General features: G+C 43.7%; 1 long non-coding RNA gene across 1 annotated transcript in view; it reads right to left on the bottom strand.

Moving 5' to 3' along the window:
• LOC138510317 (uncharacterized) overlaps positions 1 to 20,009 on the bottom strand; it is a 259,558-nt gene that overhangs the window by 68,811 nt on the left and 170,738 nt on the right. The window lies entirely within an intron of this gene.

Genomic DNA, 20,009 nt, shown 5'->3' with positions numbered 1-20,009 from the left:
CGGCTGAGGATTCGGCGGAAGCTAGGCTTTTGCGGGAAGACTCGGCCCCATACTTTTTGAGGGAAGTGGTGTGGTTACAAAAGGATAAACTGATGGGAAAGGGGCGGCTATTGAGGCTGGGATGGGAGGTCTGGCACAGAACATGGAGAAAGATGGGTGATTCTGAGCCGCTCTCCCAGCAGGCCCCATTGGTGGCGTTGTGTGGTAATGACTCTCAACTATTTAAGTGGTCTGTAGATACTGGGAATCGGTAGGCCTGGCCAACCTTGGGGACATATGGCAAGAAGGTGAGGCATTGGACTTTCAGAGGTTGCAAGAAGAGACAGGGGTGCATAGAGGCCAATATATAACCTACGCTAGGCTTGTGAAACGTGTTAGAGAGAGATGGCCTGAGACGGCGCTAGCTGATGACCCTGATGCCTCCCTGGAAACCATGTATGATATTTCAGAGGGCGGGCACGAAATATCGAGGATATACGAGCTCCTGAGAGCGAAGGCTGGGAAGGAGTTGCTCCAATTGAGACAGGATTGGGAAGAGGAGGTGGGTGGATCTATGACGAACGGGCAGTGGGAGACAGCCCAGAGGTACCATAAAAAGGTGTCCCAAAACGCGAGACTCCAACAACTCCAACTGTATGTTACTCATAGGGCTTATCTGACTCCCCAGAAAATTGCAAGGTTTGGAGGCTCGGATACGCAGAAATGCCCCAGGTGCGGGGAGGTGGAAGCGGGGCTACTACACATGTTCTAGGCTGGCCCGGAGGTGCGCAGATTTTAGGATGAGGTTAAAATGAAACTGGCTGGTGGGGGAGTGGTGTTGGACGTGGGATCAGCTTGGTCATGCATGTTTGGGATTTTTCCCAGACCCCGGGACTTAAGCCAAATCCTTCATCTTGCTTATGTGCCTTATGTCCTGGCCAAGCGCAGGATTGCTATGGGCTGGAAGACAGCCCACAGGCCCAAGGTGGAGCTATGGTGGGCGGACCTCTTGAGGTGGGCAGAGGCGGAATCAGTAGTCTGGTTTGAAGCGGTCACTAAAGGGGGTGAGGAGGAAGTAGGGCCCCTGCTGGCCTGGCGGCAATTGGTGGCCTCAATGGCTAACCCTCACCAGGGTGATAATGAATCGGAGGACTAGGATGATGAGCGCATAAGCATTGCGCGACCCGATAATGCCCCTGCAGATGACACGGATGAACCGGCGCTAGTTTGAGGGGGGGGGCTGGGGAATTATTTTGTGCAATGTGATGGTTTAACGATGCTTCTATATGCTGAAACAGTTGTATTGTGTGGTGTTTTGTTTTGTTTGGTTCTAAAATAAAATAAAAAAAATATTTAAAAAAAAAAAACTGTTCAATGAACCATATTGAGTGGGGGAAAACGATAACATTGACACTTGGCGAATGATCGAGACGGGGGCCCAGAACAGTAACCTGGTCCTCCCACAAGCAAAGGGGCACCCCGATAATCTGGAAGAAAATGTTGCCGCCTTACTTACCAAACTATAATGTACTTATGCATTGTGTTTATCATTATTTTACTGTCATTAACAATCAGAACTGCATTTTTATTGGTGCATGAAGCATTCCAATTTCAGTGCACCCACCTGATGATGTACGCATGAAACCCACGAAAGCACCCCGACCTTATATAGTCATTCCAGTCCAGAGAAAATCTGATGGTAAAATAAATGAAATGAAAATGAATGTAATTAGCAGCGATACATACACACTTGAGGTAATGAATGAGCAGGAAAGCCGGAGACAGGGTCGGCACGAAAGGCATGAAGACAAAGCACTGACACCCACACGCACACACACACACTGAATGCACATGAACCAGGCCTAGTGTCGATGACCACAGAAACTCAAACGAAAGCAAAAGAGAAGACTAGACTGCCTACCGAAAAGGCTTTCACAGGAGATAGTGAGAAAAGACAAGATGAAGTAAGAGGAGAGTCAACAGAAGCATTGCTGTCAGACGCCCTGCGGAAAACAGAAGCGGCCGCAGAAGGACTCTCCGCAAGGACACAAATGTTAGTAGATCTTCTACTACCAAACATAGCCAGAGTAAGAAAACTACAAGAGGAAGTGAAGAACAGAACAACAGAGGCTGTACTATCCAGCACGCATATTCCAACACAAGGGACAAGCACCAGGCCTACCATACAGCCATATACCGGACCAGTGTTAGGCTGGTTAGCATGGGCACTTGCACGCAGCAGAGAAAAGATGCACGAGGACCAGGAAAGAGCAGCCAGACTCTTGTCCACTCAAATGGCGCAGATGAAGAAGCCTGCACCGTTGTCCAGGTACCTGAGAGTCCTCCAGCAAGGAAAAGCCACACAAATGCCTTTAGGATGTAGTTATAGCAAACTACAGGAAGACACTGAGAATCAAGAGAAGCCTACATGAAGATAACAATGAACTAAACGACTACCTAGACTGCACAGCACATCTATGGAACAACATTTGGTACCAGCACATGGAAGAAGTTGAAAGGCGAACTTCAGAAGGCGAATGCTTCGTTTGTGCACTTCTACCGTACAGCATGGGGAAATCCAAGATCTTCGTGGCTGTCGAAATAGATGTCCCGACAGCACATTGTCTGTCACATGTAGCAATGTGCAACACCAGAGGACAGTTCATGGGGAGGGATGCCTCATTGATATGGTCAACTGAAACAGACTACCCCGATGAAGATGATTATGTTCAGGACATTAAGACGAGAAATAGAGCTCATACTAGGAATCACGTGATCAGGTATGAAAAACCTGAATTTAAAGGAGCAGGAACAAAATGGGAAATAAACCCGAGACTGAACGTCCAAGGGAAAACACCGGAAGAGGCTCAAATTTGGAAGAACAGAGGCCAAATGCAGATTTGGGGAACAGTGCTTTCCCCCAACGGATGGGAAGAAGGAATGGTGATCTGTCAAGCATGGATGGTCCTTGGAGCCTGCAAGGAAGCAATAAAAAACTCACAGAGGTTGTGCAAACCTCTATGGCCGAGACTCACAAGATTACTGACATGGGTCGAAGACAGAGGAGGACCTCCTGCAAATAGTGCCACTGGAAAGCCCGAAATTGTTCTTCAGGAACAATGGCACAAGAAAAATGGGAGAGAATCAGAACTGTGGCCGAATTTTTGAAGCTCCAGGAATGACCCACGGAACTGCAGTAATCATGGATCATTATTTGGCATGTGGATCCAAAGCATACATCAGACTGCCAAAGAACTGGGGAGGCATATGTACAATAGTGAATGTCCACGTTCCAGAATTAGTGATCCCGAAAAATGACCTGAATATTGACAGCTTCCCGAAGGCAGATGCTCACCTGGGGAAAAGGAGATCTGCGGAGCTGGTATCCCGAATGAAGAGAGAGAATTACTTCTCTGCCAAATCAGAAGAAGCATTTCATGCAATCCCATATGAACACAGGCTGTTCAGCCTCACCTCATCAGTATTTGAGACCATCCTCATGCCAAGGTTCCAAGTTGGAGCAAATACTAAATGGTTACAAATCACCAGATGGGAGCTGCTGCAAACCATCAACTCGACAATAAAATGATTCAATGCAATCAAGGAAGAGTTAAGAGCAATACGACTGATGACTCTCCAGAACAGATATGTACTTGACGTGATCACAGCGATGGATGGAGGTGTTTGTGCAAAAATCAGAGAATCCTGTTGCACATTCATACCTTCTCACGATGAGGAAAATGGAACTTTAACAGAAGCCATAGGTATGCTGACAAACCTACAGAATCAGATGATCGATGAAACTGATGAAGTTGATGATGACAGCTGGTTTGGATCACTATTCTTTTGGGTCCCACAATGGATGGCAGCCATATTCAAGTTCCTGGGAGCCCTGCTATTGATGATACTATTAGGATTTTGTGTTATCAAGATAATAATCTCGCAATGCCAGAAAACTGCGAAGAAAGCCATAGGGATGAAGATCATGATTGATGTTGAGCCAAGATGGAAGCCCAGTGACCTAACTGATGAAGAAATAAAATACTTTGTGAAGACCAGCAAGTATGCACCAGTAGGAACAAAGTTTCTGTATCCCAGGAAACACAGAAATAATGAAGGAAAATGGATCTATTGCAGCCCAAGTGGACAATGTCAGCTAATGACATGGAATTAAGATGAACATGTAAAAACAGTAGCAAACCTGAAAGGAGTGATAAAAATATGGACACCGAAAAGGCATTCCTTCAAACCATCATGTACAAACCCAGAAGACGAGGAAGAAATGAATACAGAAGAACAAAGTAAGACGAACCCCAAGGAGGAAGCAGAAGTGGTCGATAAACTGACCAGAGGGGGGAGTGTCGAGGAGGCCCCAAATATGGCCTGCATTCCAGTCGCCCATTTTGAAGTACCAGGAACATTCACACCGAGATATGTGACATACGATGAGCAAATAAACCAGCAGAGAGCTGCACTAGGGCTCTGTCCAGTGCCAATAAGAAGAGCAATACCTATTGAAGCGCCAATAACCAGACAACCATGGGCAGTGAGATATCCATTGAGACAACCATACCAGCAAATGACAAGAAATGAAGATTGTTTAAACACTGTCCCAGAAGAAACTCAAAAGGTCTTAATGGAAGATGAATGATGACGCCACATACAGTGGATATCATGTGCATGGACAGACATACAGATGAAGAACGACAACCAAAAGATGACACACAAAGACGAAACGCCATGATGAAATGTAAAGAAACGTAACTGTAAAGCAGAATGAAAGTATTCAACCAGCTAACGCCTGTACATAGGCTTGTAATGCAAGAAGCTAAGAAAACAGTGCGGCTTGCTATGCTTAGTAGAAGAACAGAGCGGCAAGCGTCAACCATATATCTACCTCAACGAAGCACATTATATAAGTGCAGTCCACTTTATACAAAAGCAGAATTAACCCAGGATTCTTATTACAGCTAAAACAAGAAGAGAGACGGCGGAATCGAAACTCAGCAAGGAGCAGGCCGTGCCTTGGAAATCGAGGTCAGGCGGACAGTAACTTCAGAGAATCGAAACTTAAGAGCAGAGCAGCCTGCCCCTTGAAGGTCGAGATAAGGGGGCCCAGGCAAGTGGCGGCCGAAAAGGAGAATTAAATGCACAAATAGAAGGAAAACTAAGCCGATTCACGGTGTGCTAACAGATTTGACCAGCCAGTCGCGAAGAGGTAGCAATGTCTGATGTCACCCAAAAAGCAGGAGATACCATAACTTTTACTGACAAGAAGCTACAGTTTCGAGGCCAACCTCAGCCAACTAATTGACACATAGCCCTAAAGTACTGGTTGATGGAAGGGAGGCAGGATGAATCGTGAGGCATTCTGTACCTGGATGACCATTCTGCATGCTGCTAATTAAAGTGGAGATTTATGTGTAGGGTTGTAGCCGGCCCAATCACAGTGGGCCAAATAATCTAAGGTCCTATAGATAGTAGAACCAATGAGACGTTGTACCTTTAGTGACGTTTGCATGAGTAATGTAGAGGGAAGGGCGTAGACGCCCACCCAATAAGAATTATCCAATCCTCACACTCCGTTTCCATATACTGATATAGCACCTATACTTAAGTTACCTTTTCCACCCAATAGAATTGCATGACAAACTTTTGAGTGTTACACGTCAATGATGACGAATTTTGACTATAACTATTGCTGTTTGAATCAAGATTGTTGGGAGTTGAAGCGAGACGGGCCATCGCATCATTGTTGATCTCCATCTTTCCCCGTTTTTTGTACTTGTCATTAAACGGACTCCCCTTTGCCAAACCATTGAGTTGTCCTTATTGGTTGGTGTTGGAGTAAGAGAATCCTGCACCCCATCCACCTCAAGGTGCAGCTATCTCATCTTACAGTACTGGAGGGTGAGCTCTGATTCTATGGGCCAGTCAGAGGTCACTCCCCCTCCTGTACAGGGGTGTGGTGATGGGGTTTATGGGGAGTGGGGCAGGCCAGCAGGGAACATAGTTCCACTTCTTCCTTTCATACACTTCGGCCACTGATTACACCCGACCAAAAGAGTTTATCACAAAGACCTTCACGCCCATAAAAGCAAAGCCACCACACTAGGGAACGACTCCAAAAAAGGGATGTTATGTGTCAAACTACACATGCGTCTCAAAATGTCAGCAAATCCCATAGACTCTGCAGCACCTGGCGAGTTTGTCCCATGGCTGTGAAATGAGCCCCAAAGACTATGTAAAGTCTGTGAGGAGTTTGTGTATTGGTGGGATGGATCTATTCGCACTTGGTAGGAGACAGGTGTAGGCGAGTGCAGTAACACACTTTTTCTTACTTATAATTACTCCTTAGCTGTCTCCGGCGTCCCCCGTTTACCTGAGTTTCTGGATCACACTGGTTGTGCCACTCTAGCAAAAGGACTTGGTCAGGAAAGGCAAAAGGTACAAGAATTCCCCAAATCTCCAGGAAGAAAAACTATGTAAGAATAAATATACAATACAAGGAAAGGCAGACAAAGGAAAGCTGGTGTACATTTTTTTGGTTATTGGTTGGAAAATATATAGACCTTGACTTCCACCCCAGTACACCAGCAGCCTTCTATTTTTTATATAACAAGGGGGTAACAAATTTCACATTACAACACACTAAAACTATTCCTAAGCAGCAGCATTAAAAAACTATACAAAAAATCCTTTCAACATATTTAAAAAGTCCTTATAAAGTCCACTTTATATTACCAAAAATATGTTCAAAATCCTTACTTGGGAGATAGCAAGGCCACGGCTGTCCGACGGTGCAATTGGCTGCAGCCCTCTTGTACGGCGCTTCTAGGTCCTTGGATGGTGCAGGCAGATCAGAAGCATTGTGGAGGAGCCGCATAGTTCTTTTAAGCCAGGCTGCGTATGTCAGGGCCAGCCTGGCATGAAAGACACAGTGTGGAGGTCCCTTTAAGGGAGTCCTGGCCAGGCCGGATATGCCATAAATGTCCCAGCATTCATTTCGGCAGCAGGGGGGCACAGGTAACTCTTTGTATGTGGGCCATATCTGGGGATTTAGAGCTGGCCGCCTTGGCATGGGACGGGCCTGGCAACTACCGCAGGGCGCTCTCCTCCCTATCATGGGTAGCACTGTGCAGAACCGGCCTTAGGAGAGGGATGCCCGGGTGACCATCCAGGGTGCCATTAGGCCCCCACCACATCAGCTCAGAGGAGTCTTTCAAGGGCTCCCCTTAGCTGGCTTGGTGGTAGAAGGCACGGCAGGCGCCCTATTGAAATTAAATACACCCACTCTTGTGCTGGCACCAGACTTTCCAGGGTGGGAGCAGGGCGCATTTAATAACAATAGGGTGCTGATGCTTTTGCATCGTCACCCTATTGAGGTGATTACCTCTCTGCTCCAGGGGCGGGACTGGGCAGTTTTCATTACAATACAGTGCTGATACTTTACTCCATTGATTAACTCCCTGCTCTGGCTCTAGTGACCCCCACCAGCATTGACCAGGGGCGCGCGGGTGGAGCGCCACATTTTTCTTTCACTTCAGGGGGTTCTGCTGCCACTAAGTCCGGCACTGACACTGGCCCTCATTACGACCCTGGCGCTAAGGGGTCTGCGCCAGCGTTAGCTGCGCCGACCCCTTACCGCCAACTACGAGTTCCCGGAGCGCCATGGTCATTTTTCCGCCCGCTTTTTGCGGGCGGAAAAATCCATGGCGCTCTGGGACCTTGGTGTTAATTACGCCACCGTAATTTACGGTGGCGTAATTAACTCCTTCCCCACTCCCATTATACCCTATGGGGCCGAAATGGGAATGGGGAAGGGTAAATGGGTCAATGGGGACTTACCGCCCCGCCGACCTCGGAATGGGGCGGTAAGTCCGCCATCCGCCATGGCGTAAAGGGACTTTGCGCCATGGCGGAAAAGTCCGCCGATGGCGGAAAAAATCCGCCAGGGTCGTAATGAGGGCCACTGTGTCTTAGGTAGCCCGGAGATGGCGGTGGATGCTCCGTGTTCCCACAGGGAGCGCCAGTCAGTGGGCCGGGCTGCGGCAGTGAAGGAAGGTGCAGCACCCCTCCTGGCAATGGGGTGCTGCGTGATGGGAATCAAGGGGCTAAGGCAGTGAATGAACGTGCACCGCCCCTCTGGGCAATGGACTGGGCTGCTGCTTGCTGAAGATCCTGGCCGAATCAACCGGATATAGTTTGTTTTTAGCAGCACTGAGTGAAGCAACGGCTCATACAGTTATCAAAGTGAGCGGGAGCGGTTGGGAGCGGTGCTCCTCTACTTTTTTAAATTAAGTTGTACAGCTCCTATACTTTTATTTTAAAAAGAAACCGTTCCGGAACGGTTTCGTTTTAAAATAACAGTGTAGTAAGAAGTTGAAACTTGCACTTTCAGTGCACTGCACTGAACATTCCCTTAAACAGCAAGCAAATGTGTTTGGGTGTTTGGATAGCGTGTGCGAGGGGGTAGGCTAATGGGGTTTGTGAGGAGCTGGGCAGGCTAGCAGGGAACATAGTTCCACTACTTCTTTTCTTACACTTCACCACTGCGGCTCAACATTCCTAGATGAGAGTTGGACTCTCGCCGCCGTTTTTAAGTTCCATGTTTGTTTATGTTTGAAGGGTCCCCCGAATTATTTTTGTTTTGTTTAATACACATGGGCCGAGGGGGGCGGGGTGTACATTTGCGCCACAGCATGAAGTCCTCTTTCGGTTCTACAGGCACTCTGGTCTAGTGTGGTCTTGAGAGTTTATCCAGCAAAACCTTGATTCTCCCGCAAGAGTCAGACTTGTTAAACAGATAGTTCTTACATGTATCTGAGCCGAGATTCCTTTTGCCTACGCAGCATACAAACCCCTACCCCCGAGTCATGGTCAAGCTGATGAAAGCCTTTAGGTGCTGCTGGCATCGAATAGGCACAGTGCTACCCGATCAAATACTGCATTACTCCATAAACCTACTCCCCCAACATGCCCAAGTGCGCCTTTGAGCTCCTGTGCACAGGCATCTGCTAAAAGTGGGGCAGACTTCCATGGGCGTGAACGGTGGCAGCAGGGGTGCATAACAAGCTGCTCCCCATTGATCATACTGGCGATCACACAATCATGCCGCATGGCAGCACAGACAAAAGACACAAATCTGTGCAAACACATTTTAAACAAAGTATACACCAGTAAGCAACACGAACTCCAAAAAGGCATGCATAAATAATTATCAAGACGGAGCTGTGTGAAAATTGCACAGCTCAAAATCACAACAATGACTGCATGCTGTCAGGCGTCCTTCCTTGGCACAATAAAAGTCAAAGCCCGAGAATGTACTACAAGATCTGTCTTAGGCATGGTCTTAAAAAGGGGTCTGTGAAGGATCCATGAGTTAATGGGCATTTGCGGCGTAACACCAACACCATAGCCAAAGTGACATCACATGCCCTCTGACCACACATGGGACCAGAAGAAGTGACATCACAAAAAATCGTGTTTTTTGGTTGAATTCACATGTTTATTAACTTAGTTACAATTATACAAGAAAACTTTACAAGCAGTCCAGGAGAACATAGCACATGTCCAGAAGTCCAAAAACCTCCCCCATATCCCCTCATACAAATTAATTCTGTCTACATAAAATCACGCTCTCCATCAGAAACATTTTGTGCAAGTCATCAATCCAAGTGGACCTGGAGGGAAAAACAACACTTTTCCAATCTTAAAAATCTTGACAGAATGATGTGAAGTTATATTTATTCACACAAATATTTATTATGTTCACGAGTGCTCCATGATAAAAAAAAGGGATTCATTCAAAGGCACAAATGCTCAGCTACTAAATTAGAAATGGAACAAGCCTGAGGCCCACATACATTTATACTATTATTGTTCAGACTGGTTAAATCAGAGTGGTTCCAAAGCAGTGAAGAGTGTTTGTTAGCAGTATCATTCCAGTAATTAATTCTATCCCAACTACTCCTAACTGGTGCCCTAGACAAGGGGACCAACAAAATCACTACATCAAAATATTGGAGCCGTCATAGCAGTTGCATAGCATGAGTGCAGGGGAGATCATGGACATCCGCTGAGAATAAGAGAGGAGTCAATGGGCCCAATAACAAAATGGTCAGAGGGGACATGTTTACAATGTCATGGCAGAAGAAATTGGACCAGAACTACAAAATGTTGGAAAATGACCCTACTAAAGAAGTGCAAACGATACTACATTATTTGCCCTGACTAAAAATTGAATATCACGAAACGAATTTGAATGTCGTAATATCAATAATCCCTAAATACCTAATTTATATGCGCTACCCCAAATCCATAAAAGCCTTAAACATCCACCAAGCAGACCGAGAGTGTCGGGTTGTAGCTTGACTCGGGAACCCCTCTGCAAATGTGTGGATTATCTTATAAAACCATGAAGTCAAAAGAATAGAACTTACTTAAGAGACACTACGTCAGTAATTAATATACTTGAGGATATGCCATTTGATAAGGACCTGGACATCTTGATGACTATTGATATACAATCACTGTATGCTAGCATACACCAGGATGAGGCGATTGAGAGCCTTAGACAATCCCTTCTTAATACACGCCTCTCTGATATAACACCCAATGAATACATTAATGACCTTATGCTGATAGCACTTGAAAAGAAGTACTATCGGTTCTAAGATTAATACTATCTACAAGTTAGTGGCACTGCCTTAGAGCTGCTTTTTCTCCCAGCTTAGCAGTACTAAGGTGCATCTTTTTTCTCAACAATCCTTTTAGCGATAGGATAACAATTTGGAAAAGGTACATAGATGATGTGATAATGATCTGTCATGGAAGTGAAAGAGATCTCTCCAACTTTGAGGAATGGATCAATCTTCAGAATATGAATCCCCAATTCACTAAAGATTACCTCCCAGAATAATATAGATCATCTAATAACAATGGCAGATGGGACATTGAAATGCACAATATAACGAAAACCAACGGATAGGAACACTGTTCTGCATTATTGTAGTTATAATCCACTCAACCTAAGGAACTACTTTCCCAGGGCTAATTTCTAAGAATACACAGAAACTCTCCTTCCCTGAATGATTTCTACCAACAAGCACCTCTATTAGGGAAACGACTTAAAAGCAGAGGCTTCCACAAAAAACGAATACGCCATTCCAAATAAAGTGCACAATTACCCCTTTATGGAGACCCTTGTACAAAATCAAGACATGGACATCAATCAAAAGAACCCTATGACTTGTGTTTCAATGTTTTGTGCTAATACTCCTGATGTTAAACGTATTATAAAAAAATACTGCCCTTGTTTCAACTGAGACTGGCGGAAGAGAAAATCTCTTTGTTTGCTTCAAGAAGATCTAAAAACATTAAGGATCACTTAGTTCACTCAGGATGTACGATGACTGAGAAAGTTGAGCATCCATGGCACCAAAGACCACCAGGGGCCAGATTACAGAAACTTTGCACCGGTGCACGTGCAAAGTTTGCACAGTATTAGCACTAGGGCATAGTTTGCCCTATTTTCAAAAACACGGGCACACATTAAAACCCCATTGCACCTCGACAAGTGTAGTTTGGCTATTAAAAGCACCATGGCTAAAATTGCCCTAGTGCTAAAAAGATACATGTTTGATGCATTTTTGCATCAGGGCAAAGTTTGCCCTAGTGCTAATAACATTCCGTATTAGCACTAGGGCAAACTTTGCCCTGGTGCAAATATGTAGTGAAATGCATCTTTTTTGCACTAGGGCAATTTTTGCCCTGGTGCTTTTAATAGCCACATTTTGCCCTAGTGCTAATACCGTGCAAGCTTTGCACTGCACCAAACTTTGCCCTGGTGCAAATATGGAGTGAAATGCATCTTTTTTGCACTAGGGCAATTTTTGCCCTGGTGCTTTTAATAGCCAAAATTTGCCCTAGTGCTAATACGGTGCAAACCTTGCACTGCACCAGTGCAACATTTCTGTAATCTGACCCCTGGGGTTCATTTCCCATTTGGAGGCTGTTCATTGTGCAAGTTCACGAAATCTTAATGTTTTCAAAGTGCGCAACACAGACTGGACTATATACACAATGGCTAATTCTAAAACAACCAAAGCAGTTTATTGCATCAAATGCCCATGTGATCTCTGTTACATTGGTCAAAAGATCAGGGCTGCTCATCTTCGCACACCGCTCCAGAATCAGATACAAAACTCTCAGCACTGATGATCCAACATTACATTGATAAACTGATTTGGTGGATTGTGGACACAGTGACTGGGATTGACAATGTGGAGAACACTCTCCTTTTAAAAGAAGCTTGCTGGGTTTTTAGCATAAAAACAAATAGAGTTGAGTAAAATGATCAATTTGTCATTCCAACTATCTGATTTTCCAAATAAGCACAGTATTTGTCCTCCCTTTTTTAATGTCATACACAGAAATAGTTCTGATTGTATCATTCAATCCAAACATCTAATTTCTTTATTTTAATAACCACATAGAATTAATTTATGAAAACACTTTCCTAAATGCAGACATATGAAAGAAGAAAGAAGAAAAAAAGTCAAAGAGATACTTCTTTATTTGTGTCTGATAATGAAACGCCAACATGAATCTTATTCAAAATAAAAGAAGAAGGCAAGAGGGACATTCTTATAAAAATATATTCTTAGAGAAAAATGTTTAATATCTGAACAGATCAATTAAAATATACAGAGTCTTGAATTTGTATATAAACAATTAGTGTAAGGCTCAGAAATATAAATAAAAATGAGTATAACAGGTTGACAGTACAATAGTGCCTCTAGTCATTTACAATCTCAATATAGCCAAAATGCTTAACACTAAAGAATAAGACCAGCATATCTCACTTTTATCCGCGTACATGTCAAACTGTCCGTACTTACTTTGTTTTGCCACTAAAGAAACCTTGTCTGCGCTGCCTGCAGCATACGTGCAAAACATACCCATCTAGGCAAGTTGAATATGTTCAGTCGTGGCATTCTCATTAGCATGACACGAGATCAACACAGTGACGCGTTCCCTTCAAAACACTAGAACGCATGGGTGCATTGGGACCGTTGCAATCTCAGAATTACGTTGTGCACGATGCTGGCATAATATTTCTCACATACTACATCATATAAGTCAGTCTGTTTATGACAGATAACTAAAAGGGGTGCATATATGGAGCAGGCTATTATATGCGTGGATTTCTCCAAAAGTGACAAATTAAAATGTGTTCAGTCCTAGCATTGTCTCAACTGTGTATTCCAGTACAGTGAAATCACCATTTAATGTCACCTTTTACCCTTTGTTTTAGAGATCCATATTTGAGAAAAAAACGTGAATCTAAAAGTGAGGGTCTGGAAACAAAATAGTTCCAAAAATAAAATGACATTGGGGCAATAAATAAACAGACACTTCTGAATGTTTGCGCAATCGTCCCCTGACATTGAACGTATGTCACAGTATAATGAAAACAGAGCCATGTATTACAATGGAAAATTCACAATAATCGATATAGATAAGGCGAAGGACAGAAAATCCTTTCAAGTAATGTGCTAAGGTAACGAAAAAACAGAGTATGGTTTGTATCCGCTATTATGTGAATGTAGAGTAATAAACAGCAAATTGATATTTTAGATGACATGCAGGAGTTTCCAAGACTGCAATTTGTTTCACATGTACTGTTGTATAAATACTGCCCAGTCAAAATCCTCATTAAGGCCTTGCTTGAAGCTGTCTAGCCCGTGAATCCATTCATGCTCTTTGTACAGTAGACTTTTCGTTGTGTTCGAAGTGCGAGGAATACAATCCACAATCAGCCACCAGAGGTCATCAGCGAAGTGTCCTGCATCCCAATTGTTTTAAACTAAAGTTGCATTTAGAGTTTTGCAGAGAATGCGTGACCTGTGCTCCTTTATTGGTATGTTAGCCATTCTTACCGTATGGCCAACACACAATGTAAAGCACATGGACATTCTATGCAATATATCACTCTGGAATTTTAGCAATTTGTGAAACACTTCAAATTCCATGTGTATGTACCTATTTCAGAGTTTCCAGACTTCTTTGTGTACTTGCATGCCTTGCATGAACCACAGGGTTAATGTCCGCGTAATGAGCCAAGTGCCCATGCCGACGGTTGCTGATTAAGTGCTAACGGCAACGGAAAAAGGGAATGCACCAGATGATCTTTTACATTCAAATTGGCTCTTAGTGCAAAACTCAGTATCTCCACTCCCTCAAGATGTAACTTTATTAATGACCAATGTCATTTTATCACTTGTTTGATCTGTGTTACATGTGGATTATGTGTAATAACGCATACTAGTTTCACCTTTTATCATTAACACTATCTGCTTGCCTCTTGCTTCACTTCAAAACACTTACTGCTTTATTCTATTTAAAATAACTGTGAAGGGTCAGGAATGAAACGTGGACACATAAAACATGGTTTTGGCTAAAGACTTTTATTGATAAATTAAAAGTGGTTGAGCAAAGTCCTTGCTGTCACTGCACTAGATGTGTGTCCCTACCTAAACTCCAAACTAAAGATTTGTCAGTGTCAGAATGTCCAAAACAAAACCGCCCTGTGTCCAGAGTACTATTCTGACGCTCACATTCTAAGGAAATACATCTTAAGGTGTAGAGCATAATGTCCTTGGCATTCAGTGTTTCAAAGATGTTTAAAGGTGGGAATAAAAAAACTCCATCAAAAAGCCTCTCAAGGATATTGCACCTTAATCTAGAGGGTATCTCCCTTCACCTGGATTCTTTTCACAATTTCTTGACAATAATAGTTCGTGTCTTTCCTCTTGTTCAATACCAACGTCGTACATATGTTTGGCCTTTGGAGTTGTCAGGATACCTGGTATACTTTCCTGTCAGGGTTTCTTTGTTTCCCTTTATTCACATACTTGTGATTGCCTGGTATACTTTCTTGCCAGGGCTTTTTGTATTTGCACACTTGTTGTTCCTCTATATTCAAACGGCTGTAATTGCCTGGTGTACTTTAATGCCAGGACTTCTTGCCTTCACACACTTGTAATTGCCTGGTATATTCTTCAGCCAGGACTGCTTGATTTTACACACTTGCAATTGCGTGGTATACTCTCCTGCCAGGGCTTCAGGTTTTCACACAATTGGAATTGCCTGGCATTCTTTCCTGCCAGGGCTTCTGTTTTTTCACGCACTTGCAATTCCCTGGTATATTCTTCTGCCAGGAATTCTTGTATTCACACACTTGTGATTGCCTGATACTCTCTCCTGCCAGGGCTTCTGGTTTTCACACACAATTGCAATTGCCTGGCATTCTCTCTTGCCAGGGCTTCTTGTTTTCTCACATTTGCGGTTGCCTGGAATACTCTCCTGCCAAGGCTTCTTGTTCTCACACACTTGCAATGACCTGGTTTCTTGCATTTGCCTGTCTCTGCAAATCCACCTTTGATAGTTTACCACATTAGCCCTTTTTGCTAATTCATTTAGTCCATAGTACCTTGGCTCATTAGTGTTTTTCTCACACTTCCAATCATTCTCCACCTTAGCATTGCGGGTTTATCTACATTGTCTGTTAAAAAGACCTTTCTGAGGCAAATATGCTTTTAACTTCTTGCTTTCATCATTAAGAAACACTTTTCTCTCTTTATCCAACTTGGATTGTTCAATGTTTAACATACAGTGTGTTCACCAATAGGCCATGGTGCTCCCTTCGTCCGAGTGTGGACTTATTGGCTCTTCGTGGCATCTCCTGTTCTGTTTGCAGCTCGCTGATGACAGGCGCTGGATTCTCTCTCCTTCGCACTGTTCGGTTATTAGGTTTTTATGTCTCCCGCGCTCTGGCTCGGCTTCTTCTCTCTTCACGGCTCCCCAGCAAGCTTCTTCTACTTTTCCACCGGCGAATCCGCATGAGCACTGCTGTTGCTTATTTCCCATGTGGAATCTTTTTTCACGTATTCCGCTACTGCTTACTGTATGAGCCGGTTGGTTCCAACATTCTCTTTTTGGTTCTTCAGCAATATGGAGAGCCGCAATCCGCTCCAGCCAGCAGTTTGCCATTTCTTCTGGTGATCTTCTTTTAAACGACCCGGGCACAGGCGTATGCTCACAACACCTAGAGAGTTGCCTATGCTTGGTGATTCCTCAGCCCTGCATTCCTCCATCCCTCTTCCTCGTTGCCGTGTTAAGGTGTTTCTGGGAATAGTGGTTTCTTTTTACTAACTTGCACGAACACATTGTAGGAATGGTTTTACCATGTCCTAAGGCTGAATTAATGTTTGAGAGTTGCTCTGAAGAACTGTTTGAGGGAAATTCAGCATTCTCCTCTGATGGAGCAGAGAAAGAACCATAATATGCCATTAGGGTGTTGTGTATGGGAGATTCATTCTGTAAGGGGAAGAGGAGATACCATGTCTCATCCGTGGGCACCACCACTTCTCCCAGAAGTTGTTTCCTCCCATATGATCCTCCCTCTTATAGCCACCGCCAGGGTCAGGATTAGGTAGCGGCTGATGTCCCCTGGTCACATGGGAGGAGGTTACCCCTGGAAAAACAGTGATGACTCCATCGGAGTTAGCACATAACCCTTGGTCCTCTCTAACATAGCCTCTTACACAAAGCCTTAGTTACTATTCTGCAGATTCATTTTATCAAAACATAGTTTTATATTTTCCACATCTGACATTTTATCTTGTCTGCGGGTAAGCCATTTGGTGATTCCTTTTGAACATTGTGTAACACTGTGTACTTTTCACTGCATGTGCTTTCGATCTACCTGTGCACAGATCTACGTGTCTCCCCAAGCACATCGACATCATCACGCTTCATGTATCTATTTGTCCCAAAAACTCGATGGCGCCTTCGACGCGCCGCACGATGCATGCTGCACGTATTTGTTAGCGTTAAGCAATAACTGGGGTAAGATCTGGCCGCTCCTGCGCCTCCTCTTTCAAATAGTTGCCCCTATCCTAATATGTTCGAATGAGTCTTGCGGGCACAGGGATCTAGGCCGCTTGCTTGATATTTTGCATACATTTGATGTTAATGTGGTGAATAATAAAGGGTGAAATGTTCAGCAGGAGATATAGAGCAGCCGTAAAGCATTGTACACAATACAGAGATAGTTTTGCTGAAGACGGACAATAGCTTCAACAAAAAAGACCGGCTGAAATGCAGCGTTCCCAATTGCATTCAGTGAGGGAAATATCTCCGTTTCAGTAATTGATAGCATGCACACAGTACCGTGCGTTATATAGTTTGTCAGGGCAGTTGGTGTATTTGTGTTGTGCGTCTGATGGAGTTGCAGAGTTAGGTTTTTGGACAAGCTCGAGCCGAGCAGGTGCTAGTCAGCAGTAGGAGCATAGGGCGGCACGTGTAGCAACGGGGTCGAATGCAACCGGAATTTTCACCAGCAGCTACTCTACCACGCATGGGTTTGTGGGGCTTGTAAGGTGGACCTTTACTGGAGGAGGGGAGCCCTGGTTTGATGGGAGTTTTCTGCTGATACGGCTTAGTTTGCGCCACGATAGGTACTTGAAGTTTGCTTCAATTAAGGAGGTTGTCACGTTTTGAAAAATAGGGAAAAAGCCACACACTTTGCAATCGCTCTGTAGGGTTAACCATGAAAGAATACAATACATGCAAGTCACTAACAGAAAGTTTACTGAAGTAGCCATGCACTGAATGTCCAGGGTGACCTCTGGCATGAATGAGCATCCATCTCTCCAAAGCATCCATCAATCACAGACGGGTTTTGCCCTGTTAAGGCTCCAGTAGTATTATAATGTACAAAAGTTGGCAGGCCCTGAGAAAAAGGAAGGTCAAACCCATAAATAAAAATAGAAGATGCTATATAATAAAAGATTCATCTATGGATGAACGAAGGTCTTGAAAAAGAGATGCCACCAAAAACATTACACAATCAGCAGTCAAACTGCCTACAGGACACAGGGTGACTGCATCAATCAAGAGAGGTGTATAACTTAGCTTCAACCCAGCTCATCCTAACGAGTTCCTCTAAACCTTTTACTGAGGACAACATACCATTCAGAGGATTTCGTGATAAGTTCATCCTTTTCGTCTCTCTCCTATTCTCACCTACCTCATTACCTCTCTGACCCTTTGTTGAACATAGTGTCCTTATGTTACTCGCTCTCTCCTGGTAAAGCTCTCTCCAGTCCTTACTTCCTCTCTCTTTCCCCTACTTTTACGCTGTGGTTTCCTTCTAAAAGCACAATTTGCAACTTATTCTGCCAATAAAACTCATTCTTAGGTACTACTCAAGTGGTCTGTCGGAAAAGGAATGAATTGCCATTTCAACTATCAATGGCTTCCTCCGTTGCTCTTTTCCACATCTCATTCTATTGCACACCTGCACCCCTTATCACATCCTCCTTTCAAACTTTGCAATCTCCTCTTTGCTGCCTGGTGCCTATACATGCATAATGCAAAGAACACCAGTAAACCCCAAAACTATTGGCATTTCCAATGCTTGTTTAAACATTTGCCATAGAAAAGCTATGCTGGCCTTCGGTGCAATGAGGCAAACATGATTGACTGTGATGACTGAAGAGGGATGTAGTTTAAAAAGTATAAAACTATTCATCATGTCATGTTGTACCTCCTGCAAAGCTGAACCAACAGTCTTGGAAAATCTCCAAGAATGGTGTGTGGCAGCTTTGTATTATGCAACCACCAGCTTGCAAAGACAGTAATGTAGGCATTCTTCAATGGATTACAGCCAGTGAAATATTTTATATTGTAATGTTTATGTAAACTATGCCATTTACAAACAGGAAGGAGACAAGTCCCCCAGATTCTCCGAATCCATTGATGGAACACTAGATGTTCCTTAACCTTGCACATGATGTAGAAACAAAGTCTAGCCCGGGTTGCGCTGTTTAAAAGCTCTGTACAGACACACATGTTGCGAAAGAAATCACGGGGGAAGTGGATGCGGTAAAGACAGCAGAATTCAAATACAGAGAAAGGGTTGAAAAGTAGCACAATCTTATCTCCGTGAAATCTGTGCAAAGGGGCGGTGCAAGCACCCACATTTAGCTGAGAGGAGAGGGGTGGGGGTCTGTGCTCATGATCATAAAACCTTACATTCCACAATGACATGGTCACTATTGTATCAAGGTGTGGGGAAATAGTGAAGGCCCTTCATCAATGCCAGACTTTTGACAGTAATCCGGTAACACCGTAATACTAAAGACAAAAGACAGCTCCTCCCCTGTCCTTTCACTTTGGTGATTTCAACAGCACCCAGTACAATTCTATTGCTTTGCAGCCCTGGACACTCCCCCATTGCAAATAACATGACAGCATTCTATTTGCCTATGGTGCAGACATTGTTTTCACAACAGAGTGAACCAATTCATTCCATTCCTACTTGTAGCTTTCTTATGCTTTGATCATAGCTTATCTTGAAGATTGTCTACATTGCACCACAGTACCACAAATTCCATTTTTTTTAAAGGATTTCTTTAATTTCATTAAGCATTACTGCCTTCCTTTCTCTCAATCGTTGCATTCTTTTTCTCTCACAGAATAAATAACATCACTGTAATCCTTTTTTATAAACACTATATTCTTTTCTCTCAACACGTGCTCCCCATTGTTTGATAGTGGATCACCAGGAGAGAGTCTAAAGAAAACAAATTGTCAAACAAAAAAATAAGGTTTCACAATTTTTAACATAATTATTTTGAGTATTGTACCTTCAGTATGTAACCTTATATATACATTTCAATAGTTCTTATTTCTAATAAACACTCGTCCTGTTGTTGTTTAATAGTGCCACCAATTCGCTCATACTTGATACTTGTGATTTAAGCATTGGTCCCCCACTGTTTTAAGCCAAAGTCCGTGTAAACGGAAAAAGAAAAGAGTATTTTTCAGTTTGGCACAGAGCTCATTGCGAGCTTAGTAGAGTGTCTGTTACCAAACATTCCGGTACCAGGGGCCAGATTACAGAAAGTTTGCTCCGGTGCAAGTGCAAAGTTTGCACAGTATTAGCATTAGGGCAAAGT

This window comes from Ambystoma mexicanum, chromosome 6p (genome assembly GCF_040938575.1).
Source record: "Ambystoma mexicanum isolate Mex_15411 chromosome 6p, UKY_AmexF1_1, whole genome shotgun sequence".
NCBI classification, from domain to species: Eukaryota; Metazoa; Chordata; class Amphibia; order Caudata; family Ambystomatidae; genus Ambystoma; species Ambystoma mexicanum.
The sequence above is the reverse complement of the archived record's forward strand: the minus strand, read 5'-3'. Positions and strand labels throughout refer to the sequence as shown.